We start from the raw sequence: 18,012 nt of genomic DNA, 5'->3' as shown, positions 1-18,012 counted from the left end.
GTGCCTTGTCTCCCAAACTAGACTATAGAATCCCCAAAGGCAGAGAACTGAGTCTTATACCTGTTTATGTCACCATGAAAAGCCTTCCTTCCTAATTCTAACAGTTGCTACCAGAAAATATCTTGAAGTTGGGAATGTTGACTCATTTCTTTTCAAAAGGGACTGAACCCACTCTGTTCCCTTATGATTATAATAATGGTTGATAATGCAACTTCAATTTCCCCATTTGTAAAGCATAGCACTTTCAGGTTTACAAAGGCTTTTATTCATAATAACCCTGTGATATGACTAATGTACATACTTTTTTTTAAATCCAGACCTATGATTTTATTTTTTTGTGTGGGAAATTCCCTACATTGTACATATTGACAATTTATCCATAGTCTTGAAAGAGTTACTTGCAGCACTGAGAGGTGAGGTGATCGACCCAGGGTCATACACCCATCACATGTCAAAGGTTGGACTAGAATCCAGGGCTTCCTGATTCTGAGGACATGCTGCCTTTCAAATAGTTTCATTTTGCTGATTAAGGAAACTGAGGCTAAGGGAGGAGAAGTAACTTGGTCACTCTGTGAATGATGGAGCCAGCATTCAAAGCTACCTTTTCTAATTGCAAGCCCAATGGTCTTTTATTTGTGTGTGTGTTTTTTTTAATTTTTATATCACCTATATCTTTTTTATCTTGCTTATAAAAAGTAGTTTACTGAAACATAATAGTAAATTCATAATGATGCAAAAATATATTTCATCATAAATCTTGAAGATGTAATATTGAAAATCAATAAAACCACCTAAACTTGTTTAGAAATCATTTACCATTAAATTAATATCTACGCATAAGATATAACATTTCTTTTTTCCCATGTCTGTTACTAATCATCAACCCATTTTCCCCTCTGTCCCCCCACCCTCACCAGTAGAAGGATTCTCTTATAATAAATATGTATAATCAGGAATAATATATCGCTTCCTACGAATGCATGTTTGGTTCTAGACCCCTAGTCCCTCACCTGTTAGCCAAGAGGAGAAAGGTGGATTTCATCCTCAGGCTTTTGAAGTCATGAGTGGTCAGAGTTCCAAGATCTTTCACAGTGATGCCCTGCTTCACATTATTGCTTTGGTCATCATGCAGATGATCTCCCTGGTTCTACACACTTCCCTCTATTGCTGTCAACAAACACCTCCATATTCTTCTGAATTTATCATATTCCTCATCTCTTGTGGTTCCAATATATACATAAACCATAATTTATACAGTCATTTCCCAATTGATAGACATCGATTTTATTTCTAGTCTTCGCTGTAACGAAAAGTGCTGCTGTACATATTCTTGTACATGCAAGTCCTTTTCCTCTTGACTTCTTCCATATCCATAGTCCTATCGGTGGGTCAAAGTGTTCTTCCCACAATATAGTAAGTTTCCCCTATATCCACACTACCTCCTTCTTAGCAGACTGACCACAAAGGATAATGGCCACTGACAGGTTAGTTTTCATTTTTTCTTCTCAAGATCCAGCAAGCCATCCTGCTTTCTTTGTTATCTCATTTCCAGCCTCCAGTCTCTCCACCACTCCAGGTTTTAATAATAGGTCCCTTCAGTGGTCTCAGTTGGGACTGTAATAGGTTGGGGATGAAAATTAATTCTCCAAGGCGAGATTTAGAATTGTTCCTTGTTTACTGAACAAACCAGAGAAGAAAATGACACATTTTATTAGGGAGCCCTAATAAAGAATGGTTAAATGCCAAACTTTCTCAGGGAGATTAATGGTAAAATATACTCAGAGGTCATTTGGAATATTAAAAAATTAAATTATTGGTGTGTATTTCCAGTGAAACAATGAAGATAAATATCAAATCGGGAAGCTGAGATTCTAATTGGAAAAAGAATCAGCCATCAAATAAAGGAACTGTTTAAACTCCAAACAAAGAACTTGTGTTTAAATATCTTTATGGAAATCAACCATAGAAAGGAACACATAATGCTTACCTACTGGTAGGCTATACTTAGCCGAATTAAATCAGAGGCCCTAGAGTTGAGACTCTTCCTCTGTGTGAAGGACCTGGTGAAAGCTTTAATCTCTGCAGGTAGTCTCTGTCTCATTTTTTGGAACTTTTTCCAAATTCCAAGTTTATTTCTTTTGAATGCAAGGAAAGTAGGTTTATGTTGCTGATGTCTATAAGCATTATGAATAGGACCTTGGGCCCAGAGTCAGAAAACCTGTGTCTGACTCTCAACTCTATTACTACCTAGCTGTGTGACCTTGAAAGAGTCTGAACTGGTTTCCCCATTTATAGATAAATCCTAGTAATGCCTACTTCACAGAGGTGTTATAAAGCTTAAAATCAACATGTATGAAGTACTTCTGGACTTTAAAACCTATACAAGGGTAAACTATTATTATTTGTTTCAATTCTTCCAGTATCTGAGACTTCATTATTGTGAGGACTTTCTTCACCAGCAAAGATCACACACATTCTAGGGGTTAACAAATGATCGATCATTCAATAAACAAGTATTGTGTAAATGTCTCCTATGTGCCAGTCACTGTGTTAGATGCTGGGGATACATAGAGAATATTACTTATTACCTGGAAGGGGGTGGTGTTTTTTTCTCCATTTATTAAGAGAAGAGAAAGTGAACCATTGTATGGTTGGTTTGATCCTGGAGTTTGATAAATAAAATATTTCTCATGATCAGTGATTATCTAAAAGGCATAAGGGTACCTCAGGCCTGTTTATCTAACGAGACCCAGTGTCCTTTTTTCCAAGGAAAATCACTTTCCTAAAGTAGTCAAGGCTACCTTGTTTTCTCAAGTGATCCTAGTTAGGAAAGGGGACTCAAGATACTGAACCGTCTCAACCCAAGACTCAGAGCCAAGTTTGGTCTTTTAAGACAGTAGCATCCCTTACATCGTGATGACCTGCAGGAGTGAAAGACTGAGCTGCTGAATTGATCATGGATGGGGCAGAGAGGTAGAAAGTAAATGGAATTCCTTTTCTTCTTGTTTATTGACTATTGACAGTAATTACAGACTGATTCTCTCCACACCCAGAGTAAACATTCACCTACTTCCTATTTGTCTGGGCCTTTGGAGGTAATTTTTAATTAATGGAATCCCCAAAATAGTGATAAGGACAAACTGGCCTATTGGCTGTTCCCTGTACACCAAATATCCTATCCTCCCTCTGGGCCTTTCTTCCTCTTTGAATCTCTAGCTCCCTTCAAGGTTCAGCTACAGCTACACCTCCTACAAGAGACCTTTCTTGGTTCTCCTAGAAATTAATTTATGTTTCTTTTGTAATTACTTACCTGTGTACATGTTGTTTCCCTCCAGTGAAATGTAAGTTCTTTGAGAACAAGGATTTGTTTTTGCATCCCTAGTGTCAGGAACATAGTAGGTACTTAGTGTTGTTTCTCAGTCATTTTCAGTTATGTTAGACTCTTCACGACCTCATTTGGGGTTTTCTTGGCAAAGATACTGGAATGCTCATTTTGCAGATAAGGAAACTGAGGCAAACAGAGTTAAGTGACTTGCCCAGGGTTTGAAGTCAAATTTAAAGTCAGGAAGAGGAGTTTTTCTGACTCCAGACCCAGCATTCTATCCACTACAACCACTTAGTAAATACTCGTATTTGATTTCAAATCTCACCACATATATGAGGGATATCATATAAAAATTATTCCCATTTATTAAAAGGTAAGGAAGTAGAAGCTTAGAAAGATTAAGTGATTTGCTGAAGGTCCTACATTTTGAAATGGCAAGTGATTCCTCCATCATGACTCCAAGTCTCAAGTTCTATCAACTGTGACACTAACTGCACTTAATGGAGTGTCCAATTATTGGTCTTTTGCCCCATTGCTTTGGACAATATTCTTATTAATGACTTGGAAGATGGTGTACATGCTTGTCAAATCTGCAGACAATATGACACTAGGAGAGATCACTCACGTTAGATGATGTGTTCAAAAAGATCTGGAGTGGTAGGCTGAATCCAATAAGATGAAATTTAATGAGAATCAATATCAATCTACACCTGAATTTTAAAAATCAATTTTATAAGTATAGGATGGAGGAAGAGTGACTAGATAACTGTTCTAGTGAAAGGAGTTATAGTGAATTTAGGCTCAGTGTAAGACAATAATGTATCTATCATAAGCCAAAGAGAAAGGAAGAAAGGAAGGGAAAGGAAGGGAAAGGAAGGGAAGGGAAAGGGAAGGGAAAGGGAAGGGAAAGGGAAGGGAAAGGGAAGGGAAAGGGAAGGAAAGGAAAGGAAAGGAAAGGAAAGGAAAGGAAAGGAAAGGAAAGGAAAGGAAAGGAAAGGAAAGGAAAGGAAAGGAAAGGAAAGGAAAGGAAAGGAAAGGAAAAAAGAGAGAGGAAGGGAGGGAGAAAGAGAGGAAGAAAGAAAGAGAGAAAATTCTATTAATTAACACATGATAGGCTGAATTGAGAAAAGTTTAGTGCTGTGCTGTTTTTTTTTTAAGTGAAACCAAAATAATGAAAAGACTAAAAACTAAGCCTTGAGAATTATGAGAACTGGTTGAAGGAACTGAGGATATTTAGCCTAGAGGCATTAAAGGACCTGGTTTCCAGTTCCAATCCCAGCCGTTTATTATCTTCTTGACCTTAAGCAAGTTGGGTAACATGACCAGGTCTCAGTTTCCTCTTCTGCAAAATGGGGTGGGGGTGGGGGGGAAACATTGATTAGATGATCTCAAAGATCCCTTCCTGTTTTAAATCTATGCTCCTATGAACTAGAGGACAGATGGCAGCCATTTGAAGGACTAGTCCATGGCAGAGGGATTTTAGGGTGGTTCTGCTTGGCTTTAGAGAACTCTAAACCAGTGGCATGAGTGAAAGCTGCAAAGGAGAAACTTCCAAACATCAGATCTGTCAAAGGAGGGATGGGTGGCCTTTCTCTCCCCCTCACCTTGAGGAGGGCTGCAATAACCATTGGTCGGGGGACATTATAGAAGAGATTCTTGTGTTTGTGAGTTTGGTTACTCACTTTTAACTCCCTCCCCACTTGGAGATTCCACATGATCCCATCCATCCTTACCTAGACCCAGCCCTAGTCCTCATGCTGCTAAATGAAGAGAGTTAACATTTATAATAAGAGCGGCATGTCCCTACTATTCACTGTCAGAAGCAGGATTAGAACCCAGGTCTTCCTGACTCCAGGTCTAACACTCTCCTTGCCTTTGGTCAGTCCTTCTCTTTAGTAAGGAAAGCAGGCCTGCCCTTTCTGTAAGGAGACTGCCAGCATAATAATTTATAAGACTCAAATAATTTATAAGACTCAATGGAATTGCTTACCACTGGGGTTAATTTATGGAACCTCCAGGCCTCAAACACTGCTATTAATGTCAGTGAGGAAAGGGCAGCTTTTGACTTGACCGCATTATTTGACCGTATCTTCCTGAGGTCCCCATCTGTCCTTCTTTCCTGAGTTTGCTCCGGCTTGGAGACTTGAATGACCTGTCCTCGTGAAATCTTCTCTCTGAATGATAGAATGCTAGAGCCATGCAGTCCCACCAGGCAGAGAATGCCCAGACCCCCAGGTGCTCACACTCTCTAGAGAGCTCCTGAGTGTTGCCTCCAAAAGAGGCCTGGTCAGCTCAAACTTTAACTCACCTTCTTTTGGATTCCAGAGCAAGGTCCTCTTGTCCTCAAGATATTCTACTGAATGTTCCATTTTCTTTAATAATAATATAGTCATAACTAACATTTATACAGTACTCCTATAGCCAGTCATTGTACTAAATGCTTTATAATCATTATTGCATTTGATCCTCACAACAACCCTGGGAGATCAGTGCCATTATTATCCCCATTATACAGATGAGGAAACTGAGGCAAACAGAAGTTATATGACTTGCCCAGGGTCACACAGCTAGTAAGTATCTGATGTTTGAACTCAGTTCACCCTGACTCCGGGCCCAATGCTATAGCCACTGTGCCACCAAGCTGCCTAAGTAGGGAAAATGTTAAAGGAGATCAGTTTCAAATGTCCATTTTTAATGTCACAGAAAATCATCTTGAAGAGACAGTGACAACATAATGGATTCAAGTCCTGTCTCTAACATCTATTAACTATGTGACCATGGAAAAGTCATTTAACTTCTTAATAACCCCAGGTAACTCTAAAAGAAAACAGGTCATAGATTCAGAGCTAAAAGGAGCCTGATGCAAGAATTCTTGACCTAGGCCCTCAAACCCTTTCCCAAAGGACCAGTGGATAGATGACCAGTAGGGTCATGGAACTTGGATATGAAAAGCAGTGAATCTTAATCTTCAACGAAACTTTTGGCTTCCTTTGTAATCATACTTATTTTATCTTATATATTTGAAAACATTATTCTGAGAAGAGATCCACAGGCTTTTACCAAATTGTTAAAAAAAAAAAATAACCCATGATAAAAAAACCTATCAAGAAACTTTGATTTTATTCAATTCCCTTATTTTATACATAAGGAAACTGAGGTGAAATTAGTTGACTAAAATCATTCACACAGAGAGTGTACATCATAACCAGAATTTGAACCCAGTTCCTCTGACTCCAAACCTAACACTCTTTTCATTGTACCATTGTCTCAAGGGTACAGTGGGAAGAAAGGCTGGCTTTGGAGTCAGAGGTCCTGGCTTCAAAAGCTAACCCTAGCACTGACTACTTAAAGTGTATGACCTTGGGCAAGTGATTTCCCATTCCTAGTCCTTACTTTCTCATCTGTAAACTGGGAACAGGGAAGAGGAGTAGGATTAGAAGGTCTCCAATGTCCTTCCAGTTCTGAATCTGTGTACTTAAATCCTTTATAAATTGTAGATTAATTGTAGATTAACTGCCAATGTCCTTCAGTAGAAGAAATTTTCATATTAAGGGTCTGCTGCATTAATGCAATCACAAGTCCAACACCTCCCCTCCCCCCACTAAAGAAATAGTCATTAAGTGTGAATTTACCTGAAAATTCATTGTGCCTTTAAACAGAAGTCTGCCCCTCAAATCCATCTGGCAGCATCCAGTCTGTCTCCAGGAACATGTGTTGTGCATATGTGTGCATAGAAGGAATGGGGGGTAGAGTGGGTACTATGCAAAAGCAAAGGGAAAGAAGAACTCACCTTGAGTGAACTCAATAAATCATCTGTGCTGTACAACAGCAATTTGTGTAACCTGACCTGCGCCACACACGTGTGCAATGTGGATCTGAGCCAATGCAGCCTCCATCAGGAGAAGAGATAAATGGACCTACAAATGCATCATGGTGGTTAGAGGGGGCTGCTTGGGGAATCAACTGGCAGCTGATGGAGGTGGGTCAGATTGGAATTCTGGAGTGAAGCAGTCTCAGGTCAGGAGGTAGTTTGTTTAGCAAGGAAGAAAAGATGGAACTTCAGGAGAAAGTGATTAATAATGGGAAGCATTAATGAGCCTGATGTTAATGATACTAAATCAGCCTAGCAAATAAGGACACATGTGTAGGAGCTCCCACAAAATGCTTTAATAGATCCTCTTCCTCCCTTTGAGAGGACATGGCATTCTTGATAACTATGGCTGAGATTGTTCATTGGACTTGGGTGGCCTATTACTTTCAAGGTTGTGATAATTAAGGTAGGATATGGGACCTAGGAGAGCAGCTGGGTGGGTTGGATAGAGTACTGGGACCTAGAGTCACTCTTAGTGAGTTCATATCTGGCTTCAGACACTTACTGGTTATGTGACCTTGGGCAAGTCACTTAACCCTGTCTGTCTCAGTTCCTCATCTATAAAATGAGCTGGAGAAGGAAATGGCAAACCCTTCCAGTATATTTGCTAGGAAAACCCCAGATGGGGTCATGAAGAGTGGGACAGGGCTGAAAAAACATGACTGAGTGACAAAAATTATATAGAAGGCAGAAGGCTATACTTCTAGAAATTACGAAGCCCTAGGTTCCAACCTGCCTACTACATTAACTAGCTGCATAACCATGGGCCCCTAATCTCTCTGAGTCTCAGTTGCCTTAACTGGACTTTTAGAGATGGCCCCCAAGGTCCCCTCCAACTCTAAACATGAGATCTTAAGTAGATTCCTCATATACAAGGACTCTCCTAACAAGGAATTCCCAAGGACTCATTGTCACTACGGCAGCTTGAGCTAAGGAGTAAGCCCTATAATCAGAGACTTCAGAGGCCATCCAGACCAGTCCCTGCCTATAATAGGATTCTCTCAACAGCAGAAATCATCCTGGCTCTTTGCTCAGATGACATAACTTTCAACCTTGTCTCTGGCATTTATTACCTGCATGGTCTTGGACAAGTTACTTCATCTCAGTTTCCACATGTATAAAATGAGAGGATTGGATGAGGCATCCCCTTTGGATCCCCTTCACCTTGGACTCTATGATCCTCTGATCTTAAGCCTGTGTATGGAAACCACTATCCTTGGGTGCAACATGTTCACAAGCATCTCCTGGCACCCCAGACTCTCTTCCAAAAAACACTTCAGATCCCAGTGCCCATGTCAATGACTCAATAAAGGGGCCTTTGACTTACAGCTCTTTGCTGCCCTCCTACCCCTTCTCCTGATTGCTGCTGAAGTCCTGTCCCAGCTAACCCCTTCAGTTAAGTCCCAGGACCCATCGACTCTGAGCCAATAGAACCATGGCACCAGACTGGAAGAGAAAAGTGAGTAATGGTGAGGCTCAGATGAGATATGGTACGAAAAGTAACTTACCACCCCTAGTCGTCCTCCTTCTCCCCATCCTCCATCGTTTTCCATCATCACCACCTTCCATCTTCCTCTCCAATGTTTCCTAGTCTTAGGTTGCAGTCACCTGGTATCTGGGCTTGGCTTCTCCAGCCAAAATGTCTTTCTGCACCCCCTGCCCCCACTATTGCCCCTTCTTGTCCTGGTTCCTCAGACAGTCTACCAACAGCCAGAGAGGCTACACCATAAGCCAGAGCAAGTTTTCATAACAGAGTGGTCCCTATATGGGAATTTCAGCTCCTTTATTAAAACAATTCACTAGGGGGACTTTCCTCCTTGAAATTTATAGGACCCATAAAAAGGAACTTGAGAAGACAGAGCGGTTGTTTTTGCCACGCCTCATTAGTTCTGAGCCTGGCCCAGCAGTAAAGATCAGAGTGCTGGAGGGCCATCTAATGAAATTGGCCCCAAGCACAAGCTCCCAGTGGTAAGAATGGGGTATGGGGGGTGGGAGGGAGGAAGAGAACACAGGGCAAAGAGATTTGTCAAGGCCTGGGATCATGAAGAACCACAGTAATCCCTCTCTGAGGCAGGTTCCAATTCTTCCCCTATGTACTCTACTCTCCACTTGATCTGATCCACATCTCATCTCCCACCTCTATGCCTTTGTATGGGCTGTCCCCCATACCTGGAATGCTCTGCCTTCTCACTTTCTGCCTCTTAAAATTTCTAGTTCTCTTCAGAGCTCAATTAAATGTCACCTCACACAACAGGTCTTTCCTGATACCCTTCTGTGTTAGTGCAGTCCACTCTAAATTAGGTGGCTCAGTGAATAGAGAGCTGGGCCTGGAATCAGGAAAACCTGAGCTCAAATCTAGCCTCAGACACTTACTAGCAGTGTGACCCTGGGTAAGTCATTTGACCACTGTTTGTCTCCATTTCTTCATCTGTAAAATGAAGATAATTATAGCACCTACTTCTGAGGGTTGTTGTGAGATCAGATGAGTTAGAAACTGTGAAGTGCTTAGCACAGTGCCAGTTATATAGGAAGCGTTCCATGAATGTTAGCTACCATTTTGCATATAGACACACACACCCCTTCTTGAGGGGAAGGCCTGATTTATTTTTGACATTGTGACCCCAGTAACTGAGTTCCTAGTGCATAGATGCTGACTATATGCTTAGTGAACTGATTTAAAGAGAGCAAGCAAGAGTGACTCTGGGACCTGTCATTATAGCACCACAGAGAGCCCAGAGCACTCAGAGAAGAAAGGCCTTCCTTTTCCCACCCTTAGATTCTCCCCTTTGTGTCAGTGGGTTGGAAAAAGGGGAGACTCAACTGCCCTGAGTGTGCCTCCTACCATCAGCAAGGGCCTTCATCCCGCTCTGGTCACTGCTGGACAGAGGAAGGCTTGTGTAACAGAAGGGGGCCTAGTTTCACCACAGTTCCTATCACCTCCTACAAGAAGCCTTTCCAAGGTCTCCAGGTTTTTAGCCCTCCTGATATAATTTCATACACACACACACACACACACACACACACACTTTGTTGTTCAGTCTTTTTCTCAGTCATGTCCAATGCTTCATGACCCCATGTGGGATTTTCTTGGCAAAGTTACTGGAGTGGTTTGACATTTCCTTCTCCAGCTCATTTCATAAGGAAGGAAACTGAGCTAAACAGGGTTAAGTGACTTGTCCAGGTTCATACAGCTAGTGAGTATCTGGGCCAGATTTGAACTCAGAAAGATGAGTCTCTCTGACTCCAGGCCCAGCCCTTTATTCATGGTACTTCATGAAATAATTACATACATGTTTAGTTATAAATACACATACATGGTACATCTGTATAATATAATTTGTCTACATGTGTGCACATTATGCATGTATATGCCCATGTGCGTGCATGCATATATACACATGCACAATATATGTATACCATATATATGGTATATGTATATATGTATATATACATATACCATATATATGCCCAAGATATAGGTATATATACATATATATACATACATATAAATATGTATGTGCTTACCTGCATATGCACACAGTTTATAGAGAGCTAGACCTGGTGGTGTCAGAGGATTTGAGTTCAAATTCAGCTTGAGGCACTTACTAGCTCTGTGACAAGTCACCTTATTTCTGTCTCCCTCAGTTTCCTCATCTGTAAAATGGAAATAATGATAGCACCTCCCTCCCCAGGTTGTTATGAAGATCAAATGACATCTTTGTAAAATGCTAAGCACAGTGTCTAGCACTGTGTAGTATTAAGTAGTAGGTACTTAATAAATGCTTGTTTCTCCCCTCTGTCCATCATTTTACAGATGAGGAAGATAAAGCCCAGTGAGTAACTTTTCCAAGTTCGCAGAGGTAGCAAGCCACAGAGGCAATACCCAGAACCTCTTACTCCAGAATTAATGCTCTATGAAAAGTTGGAAGCAGCTAGGTGGTACACTGATTAGAGTGCTAGACTTGGATTCAGGAAGACTTATTATCCTGAGTTCAAATCCACCTCAGACACTTACTAGATGTGTGACCCTGGGCAAGTCACTTAACCCTGTTTGCCTCAATTTCTTCATCTGTAAAACAAGCTGGAGAAGGAAAAGGCCAACAGCTTTAGTATCTTTGCCAAGAAAACCCCATAATGGGGTCACAAAGAGTTGGACACGACTGAAAAATGACCAAACAGCCATAGCTGGAAGGGACCTCAGAAGCCATCTAGTCCAACCCCCTCTTTTTTTTTTAAATTTCTCTGATGAATTTCTCAGAGAACCCAGGATGTTCAGTAACTTTCCCAAAGTCACACAATAAAATGCCAGAGGTGGAATTTCGACTCCAGAGCCAGCCATCTTTCCCCTATACCCCACTGTCTCATCTTAGATTCCACTCAGCTACTATCTATGTTATTCCTGAAGCCTTGCAGGATCCTCCAGCTAAAATATGCTTTTTCCGTCACCTCACATTTTCCTAGGACACTATTTGAATCTCCCTTCTGCCCTGTCACACTCTACTTTGTCTTAAACTAATATGTGTGATGTTTCCCTCTGTTGAAATATAAACTCCTTGAAGGCAGGGACTGTATTTTTTTTTCATCTCTGTATCTCCAGCATCTTGCCCGGGGCCCTGTACATAACTGCAGGCATCAATCACTTGGCCAGTCAGGGCTGCTGCCTTGCCTCCCAGCTCAGAGGCTGCAGTGGCCCAGGTGAAACACTGCCAGCTGTCAGACAAAGAATTAATAGCATGGGCTCCAGCCCAAGGACTGGAGAAGGTAGCTCCCTCTGAACCCAATGGCACCAGCTGCCCAGACAGGAAGAAAATGGCATTTCCCAGCTTCCCAGGTGACATCACCAACAAGTAGAGAATCAAAGCACAAAATTAAAATTTATATGAAAGACTCAAAGCAAACCCTTAACAAGTAAGCAATGGGTCTCAGATACTTCTTTGCTAACTTTGGCCCCAGGAGGTTTTCTCTAAGAAAATGTCTTAATGAGAATTGTACAATATTATGCAATTCCCTCCTACATTGCATTTGTAAAGGGGTTTTTTTTTTCCATTTTCATTTTTGCTTTTATGTGAGGTTTTGTTTTTATAGCAGTTGTAATAATTTGTAGACATGCTTCATTTCCTGATTAAACCATGAGTCCCCTGAAGGCAGGAACTAGGTTTGTATGTCCAATCCCTAGCATGGCTTATGGCGAATGATAAATATTTCATAAGTGTTTGGAGAATTCATTGTAGGATCATAGCCTTAGAACTGGAAGAAACCTTAGAGTACCACCTTTATGTTTTACCACTGAGGAAACTGAGTCCCAAGAGAGGTTAAATGATTTGCCCAAGGTCATACAGCTAGGATATTTAAGGGAAAATTTGAATACTGGTCTTCCTGATTCCAAGTGTATCTTTCTGTTTACTGCACCCCATTTTCTGCCTTTCTTTCCTGTTCCTTTCTTTCCTGTAGGTCCATGTAAACTCTCACAGGAAGGGCCCTTACCAACTCATCAGCCTTTGGTCTGGTGATCAGTATCTAAGCAGTATCTCTGCATGCAGTGAAACCACTTGAGCAAAAATTGACATTCCGATTCTGTAGAGGGTGCAAAAAGAATGAGAGAATTAATATTATACTTGCATATTAACTTAATTATTCATTGTGATCCACCTTTTTCCTTTCTATTTCCTGTCAAGGTCAGTCAGTCTCTCTGAAAGGCATGTCTGATTGATGAGATTGGTCCTAGCACTCCAGACATGTGTTCATCAGTTTTGGTCAGAACTGCACCTAAGTTTGGGCAGGACCCCATCCAACCAGGAGACCTAAGTTCTGTTAAAAATATAAACAAATTCCAGTCTGGGCAAGCCCTTACCCTGAGGAAAGGAATCCCTGTCCATGATGCTTTCCATTGGAGTTTAGAGTGACCCAGCTCATGAAGGAGAAAAACCAGCCAGAGAAGTCCAGATGGAGATGGATTGGATTCCCCCTGCCCAGATTGCTGAAGGTGGCTGAGTCTCAGGACCAAGCCAGTTCTCAGTAGGAGGAGTTGAACACTTTTACCCCACCTCCTCATTAAATGTCCACCTATCGGAGTTAAGTGTCCCTTGTCAGGGGAATTCCCTTTCAGAAAGTATTTAAAATGTTCCAGGTCTCCTTTGGTTATGGAAAGAAACCACTGAGTATCAATTTATTGATTGCTGGGTAGCCTAACTAATAAATTGATTATTTAGGTTTTTAATATTCACCAGTAGGAGGATTATTGTGTTCATGCCTTGCTCAAGGAGATAGGTCAAGGTTGACAAGGGCATTAGGCATCTACAAGAGAGCTGAGGGTGATGGCTTTCATGGGGACCCTGAGATGTGTGAGAAGGACGAAGAAGATTCAAGTGTTCCTTCCTGATTCCTCAAGACCCCTCCATATCCAATCGGGCTAAGTCTGGTCTATTCTATTTCCATAACACATCTCATACATGTTCCCTTTCTTTCTGCTGATCAGATCACCACTCTAGTTCACACCCTCACCAACTCTAAAGTGGACCTGCTGCGTCAGCTTTTTCATTAGTCTTCCTGCCTCATTTCTCCCCCCAACTCATCCTTCCCATAACTGCCAGACTGATATATTCAGGAATCACAATGTGTCAGTCACTCATTCAAGAAGTTTCAACGGCTCCCTGTTACATCCAGGATGAACTACAAACTGTATTTGCCATTAAGAGCCCTTGAGGAGAGCACTCCAAGCTGTCTAGACTCATTTCACATAACCAAGCCTCAAGTCGACGTTCCAGCAAAACCAGCCCACTTGACATTCCCCATACAGGACCCTCTATCTCCCTGTTCTGTGTGTTTTCAGCAGCTACCTCTTCCCAGTCCCCAAACTGCTCTCCTTCCTCAACTCTGCCTTTTGAATTCCCTGAATCCCTTCAAGGCTTAGCTTAACCATCACCTCCAAGAGGCTTTTACTACTCAGTCCCTCAGTGGTTAGTAAATACATAATATTAATTTTGTGAGGCAGCTAGGTGGAGCAGTATATAGAGCACTGAATTTGGAATCAGGAAGACTCATCTTCCAGAGTTCCAATCTGGCTTACTTTGTTAGCCGTGTGACCCTGGGCAAGTCACTTAACCCTATTTTCCTCTGTTTATCATGCATTGGAGAAGGAAATGACAAACCATTCCAGGATCTCTGCCAAGAAAACCTTGAAGGGGACCACAAAGGTTCAAACACAACTGAACAACAAACTGACTTCACATATACTTTGCATTCGATGATCTGTATACCAGCTATTTCCTCTAGGAGAATGTAAGCTCCTTCACTGTTTCACTTTTGGCTTAGTATTTCCAGGACCTGTCACAGTGTGTGGCACATAGTAAGCGCTTAATAAATACTAGTTAATGGAATAAGAGTTGAAGGGGCAGTGGAAATCAGCACATAGTAGGCACTTAATAAATGCTAGGCAGCGCGGATAGAGCACTGCATCTAGAGTAAGGAAACCCTGAGCTCAAATCTGGCCTCAGACACTTAGTAGCTGTGTGACCTGAGCAAGTCACTTAACCCTGTTAGCCTCCTTTTTCTCATTTATAAAATGAGCTGGAGAAAGAAATGGCAAACCACTCCAGTATCTGTGCCAAGGAAATTCCAAAAAAGCTTTCAGAAGAGTCAGACATGTCTAAAAGCAACTATACAGCAATAAAAGTTAAACTGAATTGACTGAGGGAGTTTCAGTCTAACTAGCTGGCCCTGACGTCACCACTTCAGCTAAGCCAGTTCTCCCCACATTGAGGAAGGAAATGAAAACATAGCATTTTAGAGCTGGAAGAACCCTTTGAGATGATCTAGCCCAAGGGTGCTCCACCTGTTTGTGCCATGGATGCCTTTGGCAGTCTGGTGAAGTCTATGGACCATTTCTTAGAAGAAGCTTCTTTTTAAATTCATAATTAAAGGAAATGGTAAATTTTAAAGGTTCATGAAAAATATGTAATTTTTCCCTGTTCAAGTTTAAAGACACACATACCCCCTCTAATAACCTCTCTACAAACCTCTTCTACTTTAAAATTAAGACCTCGCGGTACTATAGTTACAGATAATAGCCATGTACGATGCACAGAACTGGGTACTAGGAAGGCGTGAGGTACTTTGCAGACCTTAGCAAGGGAAACACAGTAGATTCAATGAGTGTGGACCCACTCTTCCCACCCTCCCCTCCCTTCCTAATGATCCCAAAATCCTGCTTCTCAGGGCTGGTTCTGGTCCGTGCCTCCATGCTCATAGCATTTGCTCTGCTGTGGTCAGGCTGAGAAAGTAATGTGGTGGCCAAGGACTTGCCCTGTGGAAAGGCTGAGGCAGATGGAGCCTTTGTAACTAGGAGTTTGAACCCATAACACTAATTGTGCCCAGCCCAAGCAGCATGAAGCATATTTTTATTTTGGAGGAGGGGGCAGTGGGAGGATCAGGAAAGTAGGGCACCATCCTATGGGTGGTAGAAAGAAAGTATATGATTGCAGAATCAGAATTTCAGAGCTGGGAAGAACCTCAGAGGCCATTTAGTCCAACTGATATCTGAAAAGGAATCCCCACTATAATACATCCATCAAGTGGTCATCTAACTTTTGCTTAAAGACCTCAAAGGAGGAGAAACCTACAATCCAATCCAACAAACACTTATTAAGCACCTACAACATGCTGAGCATGGTTCTCCCAGTGTAGCTCCTACCTCTGGATCACTCTGATGGTTAGAAAGTCCATTGGCCTCCTTGCAACAGCTATCCTCTGTGCCTGGTTCTGTGCTCTGGAGACTATGGCCTATGTGCACATGCGCGCGCACAGTTTCTCCAGTGCAACATCTGGGATGTTGAGTTGTGTTGAGTGTGATGATATGAGTGTCTCTCATATCATCATAAAATCACATTTTCTGTTCTGGCTTCTGCTTCTCACATCACATGGCTAAGAGAAATCTGCCCACCCACCTGTTCATCCTAAGCACAAATCTCTCTGCAATGTTAAGGAGAAAAAGGAAATACTGCTGACTTGTATTTATTACTTTTACAGGGCTAGATTTATGAGGGTGTCTAGGAAAGGAGGAAACTCAGACAACAGCTGAGCTGGGTTACAGGAGCGCCAGCAGAAGACTGCCCTAACCCCATTCCACACCTAAGGCCAGTCTTAGGCAAAGTGCCTCTGTTATCATGTCAGGGAATTAAAAAAAATACAAAACAGCTCTCTACTCTCCTGCCTATAGTGTCACAGCCCACTCCCAACCCTGATCACCACTGGGATATAAGTTCATAAATACAAGATACCAGCATAAGGCTATCATATTTATCACCAGGAACAGAAAGGACAAGAGAAAGACTCATCTCAGCCCACCCTCTTGTATCTTCCTATTTAACTAATTTTTCTTACCAATTCAGTGCTAAACTCTGTTGTTTCTAACAGATTACAACTGCTTTCAATATACTCTAAATGTTGGTATCCTGGGAGAAGTCTCATTGGCCCCACCCTAGTTATAGATCTGGGTAATGTGGTAAGCCCTGAACAGAATATAGGAGTTCTTTTCCCAGCTCTGAGATTAACTAGCTGTGTGACTTTAGGCAAGGCAATACATCTGACAGCCTCATTTGTAACATGCAGATAACCATGTGTTCTTGTACTTTAAAATTAAGACCTCTCAGTACTACAGCTACCGATAATAGCCATGTCAGATGCACAGAGCTTGTTCTAGGATGCCATGAGGCAGATGGGTGGCTCAGTGGATAGAGTGCTGGGCCTGGAGTCAAGAAGACTCATTTTTCTGAGTTCAAGTCTGACCTCAGACACTTTCTACCTATGTCATCCTGGGCAAGTCATCACTTAATCCTGTTTGCCTCAGTTTCCTCATCTGTAAAATGGCAAATTACTCCAGTATCTCTGCAAAAAAAAAAAAAAAAAACCAAACCCTCCAAATGGGGTCATGAAGAGACAGACACAACTGAAATGACTGGACAAAATTCATTTCACAAGGTTATTGGGAGATAATCAGTAAATATTTATTAAGCTGCTACTGTATACTGTGCTAAAGGCTCGATATGTATGTAATGTAAGTAATAATGTACACAAAGCACTATACTGAGTATGAGCTGTTATATAGGGCACCAATGGTCCAGCTGATCCTGTAACCAAGCCTGAGAAGTCCAGCCTTGTGAGACCCCTCCAGAGGGCACAGTTGTGTCTGAAGCAGCATAAACTGATGTGCTTGTGTGTGTCTCCCTCTTCCCCAGGGATGCCGCCTATCTCCAAAATGGCCCTGAAGAGCTCCTTCACCTGCTGGAATGGAACAACCATCCACCTGGGTCAGGCTTGCAACTTTCAGAGAGACTGCTCTGAGGGCGAAGACGAGGGAGAACTGTGCAGTGAGTAAAGGAGGGGAGGGGCCCGCTCTGAGTTCTTCTCTCCCTCCCCCTGGCCTCCCTTACCCTTAATCGAAGCTTTCCCCCTTTGTCCCATGCTGCCTGTCTGAACTTGAGCAAGGTGTCTCTCTAGGCCTGAGCCATCTCATCTATAATGGAATATCTATAACGGGGTGATCGCTGAGTCTCCATTTGCTAGAAATTAGAGCTCTTATTTCTAACAAATCCTGACTGCTGCTTTCTCTCTGGGTCATTGACTGATTTTCTATAAAATATAGGAGGTAGAGCTAGGTGATCACTAAGGTCATTTTTAGTCAAATGTCTGTAATCCTACAACTTAATCCTCTCCAAAGCAGAGACCAAGACTCCTGGGGGACCAGCCAATCAGAGAGGAGGAAGATGGGCTGCCATCTCACCTTCCAGTGATAGTCACTTATAGAGCTTATCTCTAATAC

The 18,012-nt window shown here is 41.9% G+C and overlaps 1 long non-coding RNA gene across 1 annotated transcript in view; it reads left to right on the top strand.

The window, feature by feature from the left end:
- Positions 1-17,560, top strand: part of LOC140520251 (uncharacterized) — a 113,162-nt gene extending 95,602 nt beyond the window's left edge. Inside the window, exon 2 of the long non-coding RNA XR_011972438.1 lies at positions 17,429-17,560. This is a non-coding gene — a long non-coding RNA (uncharacterized lncRNA). The remainder of the gene's footprint in view (positions 1-17,428) is intronic.
- The last annotated feature ends 452 nt before the right edge of the window (positions 17,561-18,012 follow it).

This window comes from Notamacropus eugenii, chromosome 1 (assembly GCF_028372415.1).
Source record: "Notamacropus eugenii isolate mMacEug1 chromosome 1, mMacEug1.pri_v2, whole genome shotgun sequence".
Taxonomy (NCBI): Eukaryota; Metazoa; Chordata; class Mammalia; order Diprotodontia; family Macropodidae; genus Notamacropus; species Notamacropus eugenii.
The sequence above is the reverse complement of the archived record's forward strand: the minus strand, read 5'-3'. Positions and strand labels throughout refer to the sequence as shown.